This window comes from Coloeus monedula (assembly GCF_965178545.1).
Source record: "Coloeus monedula genome assembly, chromosome: 16".
Classification (NCBI taxonomy): domain Eukaryota; kingdom Metazoa; phylum Chordata; class Aves; order Passeriformes; family Corvidae; genus Coloeus; species Coloeus monedula.
In genome coordinates, this window is record NC_138796.1 from 2,785,084 (window position 1) to 2,801,274 (window position 16,191).

Sequence of the window (16,191 nt, forward strand, 5' to 3'; positions counted from 1 at the left end):
GGTTGCTCATGGCTTCATCCAGTTGAATTTTGAAGGAAAAGTTGAAGGACAGAACTGAAAGTTTTATTTGAAAGAGCGTGTAACTTGTCAAGTAAAGTAAATAGGAGTTAAAGTGTTATAGGAGACAGTATTTAGCATTTTGTGTTGGTCTATCCCCTATGTCACCAACCCAGCTGAGTTGCCTGTGCTCACAGGCATCCTCTGGGTCGTAATGAGAACTTTGACTGTAATATTGCCTGTTCAGAAAGCAAAACTCCTTCCTCATTACCTGCCATTCTGCCTCACTTTACACTTTCCTGATGTTAAACCTAAATGTTTGAAGGACTGTAGTGATGCATAATTCCAACAGTTCCACTTGATACTGGCTGTTTATAAGTGATGGCTTGGATTCCAGCATGTCCTGGTCTCACCCTTGCAATGGTTAAGATGCTCCTGCCCCTGGCAGGCAGGTACTGAGAAGGAGCAGCCAGCCATGGGCTGGCCTGGAGCTGGAGCTGGGGCTGCAGCACCTGAACCTGGCTTTCTGCATGTATTGCTGTGAAGTGCTTCTCTGGGCCCCAGTCCAGCAGCTCCTTCCATGTTGGCCAGAAGCAGAATCACATAGGTTTAGCAAAACTGCTGTCGAGAGACTCACTCAAAATAAGTGCTTATGTTTATTCCCTCCAGAAGGCCAGTTCTCCCTTGTAGGCTTTAAGCTTTTGAACATGAATAGCCACAATAAAAATTTCCACACATTGCCAGCCCTGTAGAACTGAGATTGCAATGAGAAAAGGGTATTGATATATCTTTTGAAAATGTACATACTCAGAAATATTCCCTTGAGTAAATTTCTTTAAAAGCAGTAATATTTTGATATCTTCTGCATGTGTCCTGTTTGCATGTCAGAGACATATTCAAACATTCTTTGGGAAGGATTTAAGCATGCTGCAAAGACCCACTAATGTCAGCTCATCATTAGATCTTTAACACGTGTTTTAGGTAGCTTAGTATGACTGCAACTAATTACATAAATTGTGGCTAAGCAGTAATCACATGTGCACGATCTAGCCAGCTGTGGCCTATTTCATTCCCCGTGGTCATTAGCAGATGCTTAACTTGATTAAGGAAAAAAGCGTGTCCACAGCATGTTATTTAGTGATCTCAAACAACATTCAGAGTCAGAATATAATTTTCTGAACAGGAAATTAGAAGGACTTTACAGGCTCTCTTTTCTGATTGATAGATATTTTTTGTCCTCTGTTGACTCTTATATGGAATTTTTCAAGTATTTTAATCCCCTTCAAATTGACAATGTAGAAGCACACTAAAACTTAAACAAAGTGTTGTTTGAAAGAATTATACAAAACTTTTGAAGGGTTACTGACCCTTTCGGTCTGATTCAGCTCTGGATCATTTAAAGGATTTTCTCCATTTTTAAACTGATGCAAGCAAGCACAAAATCATTTTGTTACCTGCTGTTCATTGTCCTGGGCTGGTTTCAGAGCAAATCAGCCGTAACTCAGACTCACAGGTCAATAAGATACTGAGCTCTCTGGTCAAGGAAGACACTTAATTGAATGCTTAATTTAAACATGTAATTAATTCACTGTACTTTGGGGGGTTGAATCAAGGAAGTACAGGATGCTTTTTATTAACTCGTCTTTCTCCAGACTAAAAGTGAGATGATGTTTTTGTCTTGGAGATTAAGGCTTTAGATGCTTATGTTTTGTGTCTCAATAGTCTCGTGTTGCAAATTATCTTGGCACTATTATAAGATGAACTATAATCTGATTTCATCATTGTGGTTTCTTTTTTTGAGACTAAATGTATGTTAATGAAGAAAGTGTGTTTTAACGTGTTTTTTTTAGGAGTTAGACAAACTTTAGCATTCAAGGGAATCTAGTAGGCAGTCCTGCTTACTATGCTAATAATTTTCTGCTGTTAGTTGAAATATTTAATTCAAAGCTGTTATACCCACACATTTTGTGACTGCTCATTTCTTGCCGAGAGTAGCTGTGCTTTATTTCACGTGCTCTACCCACTAGATGGCAAGCGAGCTATGCACGATGGAGCAGAAGAAACACACATTATCTGTATGCACAGGGCTTTCAAGTGCTTTATAATGAAACAAGATAGATATTAGTGGTAAGCGAATGAAACAGCCTTTATATTGCTCAGACACAGCCTTGGAATTTTTTCTCAAGAGTGTAAGTGCAGTTAGTATGTTCATGTTATTGAAATCTAAATATGCCTTGGGATCTGCAACTTTATTTTGGAAGTCAGCCCTAGTAGCAAGAAAACATCCTGGTTAAACTCCTGTTACAAACTTCTAATCCATTTTAATGATTAAAAATTCAGGGTTTTATGAGGTGACTCATGCTGGAAACACATTATTTTAAATCCTACGTATTTGTTATTCTCCCTTTCGTAATTTGTCAGCTGGGGATTAACTAACAACAGGTGTGTGCTGTCCCAAATGGATAAACTGGTTTTGCCTGGGGCTGAGTGTAGAGTTCTCCAGCTGAACAGAGATCTGCTCACTGCTGGTCTTAGAAATGTCAATAGATTCTGTGTTAGAACCAGAGTAGGAATTATCAGTGTTTGTTATGGGGTGGAACATAAAGACCTCAACTGGAATGTGATGCTATTGCTGGGCTGGGAACAAAATGTGCACCAGGTAAAAGTAGCACTTCTGTGAGGATTTTCAGAGAATTTTGCTGCTCTTCCTTTTCATAGCAACGACTAAATAGACCAAGTACATAATACTGATAATTTGTTTGTACTTTAAAATGGTAATTTGATTGTAGTTAAAAATTTATTTTTTTCTAGAAAAAACTCCTAGAATTGCATTTCTATATTGCAAAGAAATTTGTAGCTCATTAACCCCAATATTTTATGCAGACTTACTGTCATGGAAAATTACTAGAACTAGGTTCAGGATAGATTGTATTAATAGTAAACTATTACAAAAATACAATTACCTTCTTCCTGTATTGCCATTTAATTGTGAACATTTTTTAGAAGTTGTACTGATACCAAAAAAGCAATCCATTTTTATTTGTTGGTAATAAAAATACGATTCCAAACCCCTACTTGGATATTCTTGGACTTAGCCATACTGAAGTTTCTTTCTATGGACATGTTATGAGCCTGCCTTCTCCTCTTATGTTCAGTTGCTGTTCCAGGAATCTAACACTGCTGTGCCTGCCCACTCCTTGTTTCTAGACACCCACTGGCCAGTGACAACACTTGCAGTGTTTTCCAGAAAATGCACGGGCAGTGATGGTTGATATTGAGCAGCGCAAATCTTGGGAGCAGCCTGTGATGGATATTTATAATCCCAAGTACCTGTGCAGCCTGGTGGTGTGTTCTGAGTGTGTCTCCACAGCAGACCCAAAGCAGCTGCTGACAGTCGCTGTCCCCGCTTGGGGTCCCGCCCCTGGCTTGCAAAAACGCCTGAGGAAGGAGGTGGTTGGAGGCTGTGACTGTTCTGCAAAGAGGGGAAGATGAAGATTAGATTAGGTTGGCAAAAGGCAGTCTTGGAGATTTGGATGAAAAGGATGATTGATTAATCTCTGGTTGTCTGAAAGGTGATAGCTCTAGGGTCAAAGTACCTCACTTCCAGTCCCATTGAGATTGGGAAAATGACATGGTTAGGGAAATTAGAGTGATTACGAGAGGTTTTCAGCTCCTGATTAACTGGCTTCATTGAAGTCAGTTCAGTTCCTACGGATTTCCTGAAAGGGTTTGGCTCAACATTCCTCATTTCTGCTCAGCTTTCTCATTTGAAAATCAAATACGTGGGCTGTAGCACAAGGAGCGGTCCCTAGTCTCAGGGCAGAGTGGTGTGGGATGGCTCAAATCCACCTGGTTCGGGGCGGGTTTGCTCTGGCACTTTCCGGCTGCGTTCCCGGCCCTTGCTGTGGGTCACTGCTGGGCTCCGCCCATGGGGCTGCGAACCCTTAACCATCACTTTATTCCGTGTTTTTCGGTTCCAAGTGTCTGACCTAGGCTGAGGGTTGTGCCGTAGCTTGCCTGAGTAGCATTTGCACGGGATGGGAGTGCAGGTACCGCTGCGTGCCCTGGGGCTGGGCAGGAGGATGTGCGAGCAGAGGGCGGATCGAGCTCGGCAGCGTTCCCGCAGTGGGCTCAGAGGAGGCAGCTGGGTCCAGGGTGGATGGACATGTTCGGCCTTTAAGGTGGATACTTGCAATGAACTTTTCTTTGCTCCAATTTCGTTTGAGAGGCAAGGTGGCAGCAAAGGGGACCCCGCCTGTAAAGTGACAGGAGTTACGTAGGTGATCGAGAGCGCTGGGATCTAGGAGTGACCTAAGGAGCTTATTTGTCATCCTTACCTGACATGCGAGGAGAAGAAGGCTCTTGGCTTCTGATAACAGCGCCGTGGGTGCTGGCTTCCCATGGGGTTCTAGGGCATGGTCCTTCCATGTCATTGAGCCAGTGAGTTACTAGAGTTATAGATAACTTACTAGGTAAGAATTATTTGGGTTGTGATTCAACACAGACATTGCAGCTGACCGGTTGTTTGGCTTCCGAGGAAAAAGCATTTTCTGTTTCTTTCGTCCTTTTCACATAAGGGCTATAGCTTATATTCCTGGGGATGTTTTGGAACTAGCTGTTCTGGAACCAGAGAACCCAGTTTCTGGATACAGGAGATAAATCAAGTTGCTTCTATGCTGCATATTACTGCTGCTCCACCCTAGAATTCATTGAATTAGATATCAAGAATTTCATTAATTTCTGGGTTTCTAAATGGGTGATATGTTAAATTTTGTCTTGTTCATATAGAAAGCCTGCATGTTACTGCTGGTCCAAACTAGGAGAAAAGGGATGTTGTGGACCTTCTTTTGACAATGAGATTTTCTCAGTGTCTTAAATTTAGGACAAAATTTTGGTTTTGATTTAATTTAGAGAAGCCCAGCTTTCTTTTTTATGCTCTTGATTTTCTGTTAAACTTCAAGTAATGCAAACATTTAAGAGAGAAAACAGTTACTCACAAAACTTTTGTGCTGACAGGGTTTGTGAAACAATTTGGTAATACTTCCTCCTTCTTTGACTCCTAAAATACCAGGAGCTTGCTGTTGTACTTGCCACATTTTTATTACCTGCTCTTCATCAGTCGGTTGGTTGTGCAGATGTTTTTCATTAGTATCATGGAATACACATACTAGCAGCTAAACCTTACATAAAGTTTCATATCTCTACCCACGTTTGTTACTATTGTAACACTACTTAGCAACTAGAAGTAAATCTAAAGGAGCAATAATGAAAAGAAACCGCTAATTTTCCCTCTTTACAATAGAGACAACGCTGTAAGCTGCAAAATTCAAATAATGGTTTAGCTCTGAAATTTTCCGAAGATCAGAGATCTCACATTGGTTTTATATTTTTAAATGTGAAAAGTCATTAGAATTACCTGGCTCTGCTTTTGGGTGTTCTGTATCTAGTATTTACAGACCAAGACACAAGGCAGAACTGAAAGTATTACCATGCACAGTAATGAATTAAAGAAAAAGATAATTACGATTGTCTCCTTTTTTGGGAATATCCAGAAAAGATGTAATATTGTACTGTGAGTTTATTCTAGATCAGTATCCTAAGTCCCTTTCCTCCCCCAGCTGACAGAACAGATGGTTCATCTCTCTCCTGCAATTTCTGAATCCTTCAAAATCCACACTGTGAGGAGCTGGGGATAGGTCTCTCTCTCAGAAGTCCTGTCCCTCTAGTCCATTTTAATTCTTAATTCCATGGGAAACTCTTCAAATAACACTTCAAGTATCACCCTGTTATGCTGATTTTTCTGGAAATTATTAAGGGATGAGATGGTGTGTAGAATTAATACTGCTGATGAAAATATCAATACAAGTAGTACTTCAGCACCACAGGAGAAATGTAAAGGGAGAATGTCTGCAACCTTTTTTTCCCAAACTTTTAAAATATAAACCTGTGGTCTTTGAGCAGTCTGTGAGAGCTGTGGGCAGCGTAAACAGTTTAGGTCTGTCTATACCCATGAATGGCACTTCAGGCAAAAAAGGATTTGCAAATTACGAAGGTGAGATAAGAGCTGTGACAGTGTCAGGATAACAGCATTACCAGCACTGCTGAGGGGAAGGCTGGAATCTGGGGTCTATTATGAGTGACTATGTATTCATTGTGGAATAATGCCTATAAAAAGGATAAAAGCATCCTTTACAGTCAAGGACCGAAATCTGCACTCATGGAAAACAGAAGGGTGAAAGATAGGCAGAGGTGTAGCAAATGGACAAGGAGATATTGAACACCTGCATTAGTAGAAAAAATTAAATCAGTTATTGCAATAACTGCAGGCAAGGGGCGGGGGAGGGATGGGTAGTAAGGCAGTAAATTTCTTTGGGTTTTCTTTCACTGTGGGGAACTTTCCATGACTTCAAGAGAGCTATGGCAATTACGTAGCACCAATTCAGGAATGACATCAAAATGACCAAGTCAAGGGGGCTGTGTAACTGGGAATTTAAACCCATGCATTACTTACATCGATGGGCAACTCTTTAGAGGAATGAGCATTTTGTTATGGTGATTCACCAGCTGGCAGCTGGATGCTTTTCCCAAAATATTCAGAAATATTCATCTTCCTAAGTGCAGCCAACAATGTGTGCTCTTTGGGTAATATTAATGAGTTAATGTAAACGTGTGTTATATTTTGTTAGTTCTTTCTAGATAATGGGGGCCAAGGTCACATCCCTTTTTCTGCAGCACAAAGTAGTTGAAAAGGCAGAGAGTGGCTAGGTAGGAATTCCACTTACACAGGAGGAATCCCTTGGTAACAGACAACCACCACAGCAGCTTCATTTCAACTTTTCTCCAGTGCCAAATTGGTTGAAATTCCTGTGCAAAACAAGAGTTGGAAATTGGTTTTTGGTTCTGAGTTAGTCTCAGCTGTCAACAGTCCACCAAGAAAGTGGGTAGCAGCATATGAATTAGGGCAGTGCTGTAGCTTGAATTCTGTTTGATGTTTGTGCTGGTCTGACTCACAGTGTGATCTGGATTTCACCACAGCTGCGCTGGAGTTTGAGGTCAGAAGATGGAAGTCCCTGGCCACCACTCAGCTGTAGCAGCAACTACAGCTGGGATCAGGTGCAAATCAAATTCAGACAGAATTTGACAAAATTTCAGACAAAATCAAATTGGCAATTTTTCGTTGCCAATTTGTGTCAGTCTCTTACTCTGTTTCTTTAACTTCCAATTTCTCCTGCCCCACGTATGGGTACTATTTGCCAATACAGTAAAGAGAAAATACTGTATAAAATAAAGCACATAGACACAAAGTAACAAAGTCCTGTTTCCCATTTTCAGATCTCTAACATAATGTTCCATTTCTCCTTGCCTTTCTTGCTCATTTTATGACTCCTTCTCATCTCAATTTCTCTCTGCAGTCATTGATTACTGTTGTAATATTTCCCATATCAAATTCAAAGCTATAAAAATAGGCTACACTGCAGAAAATATTTTAGACAGAGGCTGGTTTAGTTGTGTTAGTGAAGTTATGTGTTGGAGAATAGTGACACATTCATTTATTTATCTGCAGGGAATTGTTAGCGAAGTTTCTTGTTTATGCCCTCTCACTCTACTGATTCATTCTCACCTGTTTTCTGAGACTGCAGTGACCGTGTAGAAATACAATGTGACCTAAACAGCTCAAATTCATTAGAACATGATTATCATGAAGCAAGAGGTCTAGCAGAGACATTTTAAATGAGGATGTAATATAGGTAGCTTTTTACTTTTATGAAAGTGTGAAAGTATGAGTTACATTTTCATTAAGTTAAGGCAACTAGGTCTTCAGCATGATTGGTGTACCTGCTGTACAGACAGTGCTGTGAAATAAGCCAGAAGCAGCATTCTTCCCACTACTTCCTCCTGCTGTTATTGATTTAAGTGAGGCTCTGGGGTATCTGATCCTATCCTGATGCTTGAAGATTTATTCATATGACTCCCCATGCATCAGCATGATATTATACCACTTGTTCTCTGGAGAAAATAATTAAGTGAATTACTAACGCATAAAATGCTCAAGTTAAAATGCTTAAATATTCCATTTGATGTAGTTATATATAGCTTAATGTAATAAGTGCAGTATCCTCTTAGAGTGCCGTGGCTTTCATCTCCATTAAATGGAATACTAATTACCAGTTGATTCCAATTTTGTCAAGGTTGCTTTGTTGTTATATTCTTAAACAAGACCAGAAGGTGAAAAAGGACTAACCTGTATATAAATTAAAAGTAATCAACAGAGGTCAGAGCAATAGTGTTATTACTTTGAGGTTGTAGTTATAAATACTTTGCTATTACAGAGTTTTTAAAATGAGACAGAAACTTAATATATTGACTGACTTGTAGCAGAAGTTGCTCGTGGGGATGGCAAGGTAGTTCATCTTATGTGCAGGTATTGCAAAGGAAGGGAGAAGAATAACCAGATACAACCAGTGACTTCACTGAAGGAACTGGTGTGAAAATGCAGTTCCAGAGCAGCTCCCTGAAGCACTCAGCAGTGAGTGGATGCACATGAAGTTCCCAGTGTCCTGCTCAAGAAAGGTATCAAACAGCTTCCAACTGTGGGTGAGCTGCTGAGAGCTGGAATTTTTCTGATAACTTTTTTTTTTTTTTTTTTTCTGTCTGTGTTAGGCTAATTCATGGAAATTGAACATGAAAGATTATTTGATTTTTGGGGAAAAAAAATTTTAGTCGTAAAATTGCTTAGATTTCACTTATTATAGTGAAATAAAATATTTGGGTTTCTCCATATTGTTTAAAATAGACAACAAAAATCTGTAATATTTTGCAACATTTAATCTTATTTACATCAAGTGTTTTTGCTGGATACAGATCTTTTGGCCTGGGAATAGAATTATCAGTCCCAGACTTTAAAAATTCTTTATTTTTTTCTAGATTTTTGACTTTTTGTCTTGTTTCACTATGGAAACAAGCATTTTAGTCCAACAAATTCATAGTGAAAATACAATAGAATTTCACCTTTTTTTTTGCAACCATATAAATGTGTGTTTGTGTATTCTGATTGTATTAGAATCAGCCACCTCTGAACACAAAATCCACTTCAAGGGCCAGATCCTAATATTCATCCATCCTCATGACTGCTGCTATATCCCTTTTCCTTGAAACAGCTGTTATGGAAATGTCTGTGTATTGTACTGGAAACTGAACCCTGGCAGTGTAGGAGAGGCACGTGAAGAGGAGCAGTAAGAATTGTTCCAGCAGAGTGGTGTGTGTTTGGATGGTGCAGGTGCCCACTTCATTCACTGCATTCTTTCAGCACCAAGAGTTCAATTCAGTGCTGGCTAATTCCAGGAACTGAAACAGTATCTAAGTGCAAATGTCATCCTCTGGAATCAACTTTCTTTTGGGTCCTGGTAAGAAAATTCAGTGCATGCTGGCTCTGTGTCTGTGCATTGTTTGCTGGGAGCTCACCCATCCATAGCCCATCGATGCTTTGACGCTTACTCAACATCTCACATTTTTATGCTTTGGCTCAGAGTGCAAAATGAAAAATAGATTAAGCTCTGCTATTGTTGATTCGCACTTCCACTTTACCTGGTCTCCATGTGACGGATTTTGAACAGGATCTGTGCTGTGGCACGTTTACAGCCCGACTCCATTTAGAAGTTCTGCACCAAGTACAAGAAACTCTGAAGTTTGGTTCATCTTTTAAGTAGCTTTTGCATCATTCTGCCTGTCCCCCTCCCTGATATTTTCCTCACTTTGATGCTAATGAGGGGCCAGAGAATCCTAAAGCTAATTAACATTTCTGGTCATAGATGTGCAAACATAAGAACAAAATTGATCTGCCAATGTTGATCTAAAGTGTAGAAAGTGGTGATGCATTACTAAGGTATCTTTCATCTGAATAAAAAGGAGGACTTTTTTCAGGGGCTGCTGCTACTTTTTCCTGCACTATTTCTCATCAGCATATTAAACCTCTTCTTCACAGGCTTTGTTCAGCTGTTGTTGAATAGCATTCTAGGTTGTGTAAATTCAGGGGAGTGTGGTTTGGGGAAAAGTTGGCAAAATGAAGCTGTAAATTGTTGGGAAGTGTTTAAATTGAGAACAGTGTTGCAAGTTTCCCATAGAGATTTAAGTCTGATTAACTTAACAGAACTGAAATATATTTTTCAATTTATATTCAAATAATGTTCATTGTTATTTTCTTTAATACGAATTTTTAAAATCTCCAAGGGAAACATTTCTCCACAGATAGCTGTCTTCTTTAAAACAAGCCCAAGTGTTGCCATTGACCTTGAGTATTTTCAAGAGAGAAGAGCAGAGCAGGAAAATAAGTGCAATTTCAGCCCTTGTTTACGAGTCATCTCTGAGTGTGCCAAATGTCACAGCTGCCACTCTGACTTTGAGGAACCCTGGTCTTTGAATGGTGTGAAGTCTAGATTTAACATTTATTTTGATGGTATTAGAAAATGACAGTTAATGCATTTCAGTTATTCAGGAATATAATGTAATAGTAAAAAAAAAAATTATTCTAGGGTGAGTAAAGTTAGCTGTAGTGTAAGTTCTCCTGTCTAGAATCCTGATCTTAGAACTTTCCAGGGCCTCAACTTTGGGGCACCTCAAGTTGCAGTCCTTGTGGTCTGAAGTGTGTTGCTACCCATGAGAAATATTTCATAGAATCATAGAATATCCTGAGTTGGAAGGGGCCCACCAGGATTATCACAGTCCCAATCCTGGCCCTGCACAGGACACTCCAAGAATCCCACCCTGTGCCTGAGAATTTTGTCCAAACACTTCCTGAGCTCTGTCAGGTTTGGTGCTGTGACCACTGCACTGGGTAGCCTGTTCAGTGCCTGACCACATTTTCCTGGTATCCAGCCTAAGCCTCCCCTGACTCAGGTTTGTGCCATTTCCTTGAGTCCTGTCACTGGTCATGAGATAAATTTGAGATTTATTGTTACCAAACATAAGGATGGGATGAACTCAATCATAACATTCTAGTGATTCCTGAATCTACACGTTATTACTAGAGATGTCTCTGCATTTTGTCTGGTTACTTAGTGCTTATCCAGTCATCATTTTACATGAAATACAGAAACAATCAATAATCTAGTTGAGCATTATAATTTTCTCATGAGAGTCACCAACTACATTACTTCACCTTGAGGCAGGACTTGAGCCTGGGTGTGTTGTGTGCTGGGTGAGATCTGTAAAACTGAAAGTGGAGTGAGCATATGAGTTTCCAGTGTTTTTTGGAAGGATGTATGTAGCTGTTTTTTTCCTAATTTTTGTTGGAAGGAAACCAGCAGGATTTAGGAGATGGCACTTTGAAAGGATTAGTAACTCATTCAAAGTTACTAAGGAAAACTGGAGCAAGTAAGGCAGGGGGAAAGTTGGGCCACTCATGCTTGTGCATGAATTGGTAGGAAACTTAAAGAACAAGTCCTGTGACTGGGAAGGACTAGAAAGAAGTCAAATATTGGGGTTATTTGAGGCTTTGCACACCAACCGATATATTACTATGCTGTCTGCCTAGAGTAGTGGTGAAAAGCAGGGTGTCAATACACGGTAATGCCATAAATTTATATAAATTAGGCAATTTTAGAAAAGACTACTAAGAGCTCTAGGAGAATGTAATAGAACTTGGTAATAAGATGTCAGATTAAATTCAATTTAGATAAGTGCATGGGAATTAAAGTATAAATCACTTCAGTGCCTGCAGTTCTAAATTAGTCCTTAAGAAAATTGCTTGATATTATATTGGAATATTTGAGAAACACTACTTCGATTATGTAAGTAAAGATTATAGTAAAAAGTACAATAAAGGCAGAGCTATTTTAAAATTGTATGGGCTCTTTTGTTGCACTTCTTGATTATTGATCATTGATTGTAGTGGTTCTATAAAGTGTTCCTTTAGGTGCATGAGGATGTGCCAGATTCCAGTGGCTTGGTAAATACATGCAAGTCCCGTTCACAGTGGATGGCTCTGGTGTTTGGCCTGGAGATTTAAAGCTAGAGGTTTAGGTGGTAATGGAAATTTCTTTTTTTTTCCCCCCCAAAAGAAGAAGGTTCTTGTATTTTTTAAGTTCTGCTGGAGAGCAGATTTTTGAGTTGTGTTGGATCTATCCAAGCTTGGGAGGCTTTTTCCATAAAGGTGTGCATGATCCAAAGTGTCAAATTCCATGAGAAGGGTGTATCCTTACAAGTGAATGGTAATACTGTGAGCATCATTTTTCACTTTCCATAGTGAAATGGTGGCTGAATTCATATCTCTGAACCTCTGTTAAAAATAACAACCCTAAACTGAAACCAAGACTGGGAAATCTCCTGAAAATCAGCATTTTCAGCCTTGCTAATTCTGTTGCTTTCCTGAAAGCATTGGAAACTCTGGTGCAGATGGTGAGAGCAGGATATCACCTGCAAGACTCAGAATCCTGTGTGTTATAATGAAAATTCTGATGAAAACTGCTCCTTGTGGCTGCAGTCTGCACTAAGACCACTGATGACTAAATAGTTGCAGATTTGACCATAAATCTTTTCTGAATTCTCTGCTAACCCATAGCATGGCTGGCTGCATGTTGAATTTTCGCTGACACCTTCTCCATTGCTTTATCAATCCCTGCCCACTGTGTAAAGTCTTGAAGAGGACTTGTGCTCTCTGTAACTTTGCAGCAGTCTTCGTGTCGTCCTTGTAGTTCTTGTTCAGTGTGAAATATTCCCTTTCAGAACTGGTTTATAATTGAGCTCTAGTAGGATTGCTCACCTTGTCACCTGTTAATATGAAGAGTTCTGTATTTTAGAGAGAGGGCATTGATCACTTTATTTCTGTGTTAATAATAACAACTGCTGTCAAATTATCGTGGAAAAAGGATGTCTTTTTTTTTTTTCATTACTGGCAAGAGAAGTATGCTTAGTCACTGCAGTTAATTTTGGTTATGGTTTCAGAGCCTTGTAGTGAGTAATTTCAGTCTCTATTTTTGGTTGTCTCTGGAGATTTGAAAAAATTTGAAACAGTTTTTAAAGTTAGGATTTGATGTCATCTTAAATGACATTGGTTGCCTTTTCACATAATTTTGATGAAATCCTTCGCTTTTGTACTTTGTTTCACCAGTACAGCTAAATCTGTCATTCACTCCCAAATAACCCAAGCCCAACTTGCTTTGCAGCACAGAGGATTAATATAGACTGCTCACTGTTACATGCTTTAATACTGTCTGGGGAAAAAACCCGTTTCCTCGCTATCTGTTTTCAGAAGCATTAAAATGTCAGTCCTTATACTTTGTCTTCGATAGCTCTGTTGTAAAACTGTGGAAGCAGTAAATCCTTTCTATCTTTAATTGAATCCTTTGATATCACTCTTTAGGGCACTCTGGGCTTTGCAGTTATTTGCACATATTCGGTAGGAAATGTCTGTTCTTGTAGTTTTTACTCTTTGTCCTTCAACGTTGTGAATCTCATGGCCACAAATGTTTTCCATCTTGTGTGGTCCCTGTTTATGCCCTTTCTATTTGCTGCATAGAGCTCATGTGGCTTCTTTTTGCCTTAAGACTCTATGGAAATAATTCTGGGGCTGTTCAAACCTGTTCAGTTCCTCTCCTTGCCACCCCTGGTGTTTAGCTCTAGCTCTGTGCAAATGGAGCCAGGGTTACTCCTGTTGGCCACAGCCCTGCCCTGACCCCTGTTCTGGCAGTGCAGAGCCAGCAGTGGATCAGTGAGGCTGGGCAGGGAGGAATGAGCTCCAAGGAGGCTGCAGAAGGACCAGAGCCTGGCACAGAGCTGGTGCCACACTGTTGGGCCTCCACACACACAGTCTGGCTGTGGGTCAAGGAATGCTTTTTTTTTTTTTTTTTTTCAGATTCAGATAGATTCAGAGCTGTTCCATAGGGAAATATTGCCAGTTCAGTGTCTAGAAAAAAAAATATATGTTTTTCTGAGTTTCTTAGGAGAACCTTGTTTTTTAAAGATCAGAATTGTTCAACTTTTGCACCCAAAATGTATTTGCAAATGGCAACAGTTTTCTGAAACATTAAGCCTAGGAAGTTTTTCTTTTGTGTTGTTTCTTTTTTAAAAAATGAAGGTAGGGCTGCTTTACAACATAGAGCATGTGCATGATATCCTGCTTTGGAGATTTTTTAACACTACAATATAGGCAGGGAAGGGATTTCTTTCCCTTTGCAGTCTCTTTTAGTTTGAATTTTTAGGTAGCAGAGAAATGTAGCTCTCTTCCTAACCAAAACACTCTGTTGTACCAACGTTGTCCATAGAGTTATTGAATTTTTTATACTGTATAAAAACATGAGCAATATCTTTGCTATTCACATGCTGCTTATTCTTTGCAACTTCTTTTTTTGTAAAAAGAAAAACCCAACACAAAAACCTCCTCTAGAACACTGTAAGAAGTAAAGTATAGTAAAATAAGGTAGCCAGTAACTGGGATGGATATGACTGCGCTGAGAAAAGGATGCCACGCTCCTTTAGGAATTACCTTGTTTATATTGCTTTTAAGTCACTGAACATGTCCATGGTGAAATATAGACTTATATTTACAGAACTCTGAGCAGTGTCTAACTGAGTTTCAGACTTATGTAGTTAATAAAAGAGCCAATTCTCTTCAGACAGTCTTGAATTCTTATTAAATGTATAAGTTTCATTTTAGACAGCAGGTTTCTACATACTGGAAGCCTCAGGCTAAAGCAAAAAGCAAAGGGAACTTGTATATGTTTGTGGGGATAGTGCAGAAGGGAAAATTCCTGTTTCTGCTGCCAGGGCTCCAAGGAGTTTAGTTGTAAGGTGGGTCTTTTGCTCTTTAAGAAGAGCAGGTAGAAAGTACAACTTATAGAGAAAGTCATTTTATTTCTGTTGCTCTCAAGGAGCTAATGTACTTTTAATAAGAAAAAGGCTTTGAAGGCAGATGGGGAAGGGGAAGAAACTGTTGTTTCTTAATGAAAATTTTTCTCTGTCCTGCACACAAAGCAATAGATGTCCTCCAGCGAATTTTTACTAGAATTACTGGAACTGTGGCAGAAATGATGCTGTAAGGAATGAGAAAACAAGGCCTGAATTAATAAAGCTTTGCAGTACAGTACCATGCAGGAAGTGAGGAAACTTCTTGTTTTTCACTGTCTGAAAACAAAGGCAAAGAGGAGTCATACAACTTGAATATAGCATAGTTTTTCTGTTAGAGCAAGACAGTGAATCCAAATTGTTAATTCTTGATGACGTCTTCCACCCCAATTAGAAAACAGCTTTTTTTTAAGGCTTAGAGGTGGTAAAGTCATTGACATAACTGGGATAAAAGGCCACATAGACAACATTGTCTAATTTGAAAAGCAGACCTGAATCAAATGAAGTAATACAATAAAAGCTGCACTTTAACTATGGTGATCTTCACAGCCATACCAGTGTACTTGTAAAACCTACAAAAATCAGACTTTTTTTCTCTAACTTGATTTCAGTGTTCCACTGAAAAGATATTCTCATAACTGAATGGCTGCTGTGGGCTTTGCCATCCAACTTAATTGCTTCCATTTCCAGGCAAAATGGCTCTCCTGAATTCTGCTTTGTTTTGTTTCTTTTTTTTTGCCAAGTGGAAGGCCAACAATGCTCCCACATGGAGGTAATCCCATATAGCAGGAGGTAGGAAGGCATTTGGAAATGGATGTTTAAAAACTGCTCATCTCACCTGCTGATGGGTGGTAGAAGTGACAGCAAATTCCACATCAAGTAAGTAGGAAATGCATGTGTGTCACTGGCACTTCTAAGGCTGGATCCTTCCAGGTGCCCAACACAACACATTCTTGAAGCAGCTGCTGCTGTGAATAAACATGTGTGAGAGCATTTATGTAGAATGCAAAGCTTAAAAAGCATTTTGCAGCCATATCACTGACATATGGCACAACAGTTTAAGTGAGTGGAATCATTGTTCTGGTGCAGACTTTACAGATAACAGTAGGAGAAGTAAAACTCAGGAAAGGTGCAGAACCTTATGGAGTGATTTACAGAGGAACTGGATGTGACAACGCGAGTCAGTCTAAAAAAAATAACAGCCCACAAGTTAAAACAGTGGAACAGCTTTTCCTCGGAGTGAAATGATGAAGACAAACAGACGAATGTAGGAGGAATAAAATAAATCAGCTGTTAACACTCTCTTTGAAAGCACTTTTAAAAGGGAATAAAATTGCTTTTTAGTACTTTTTAGAT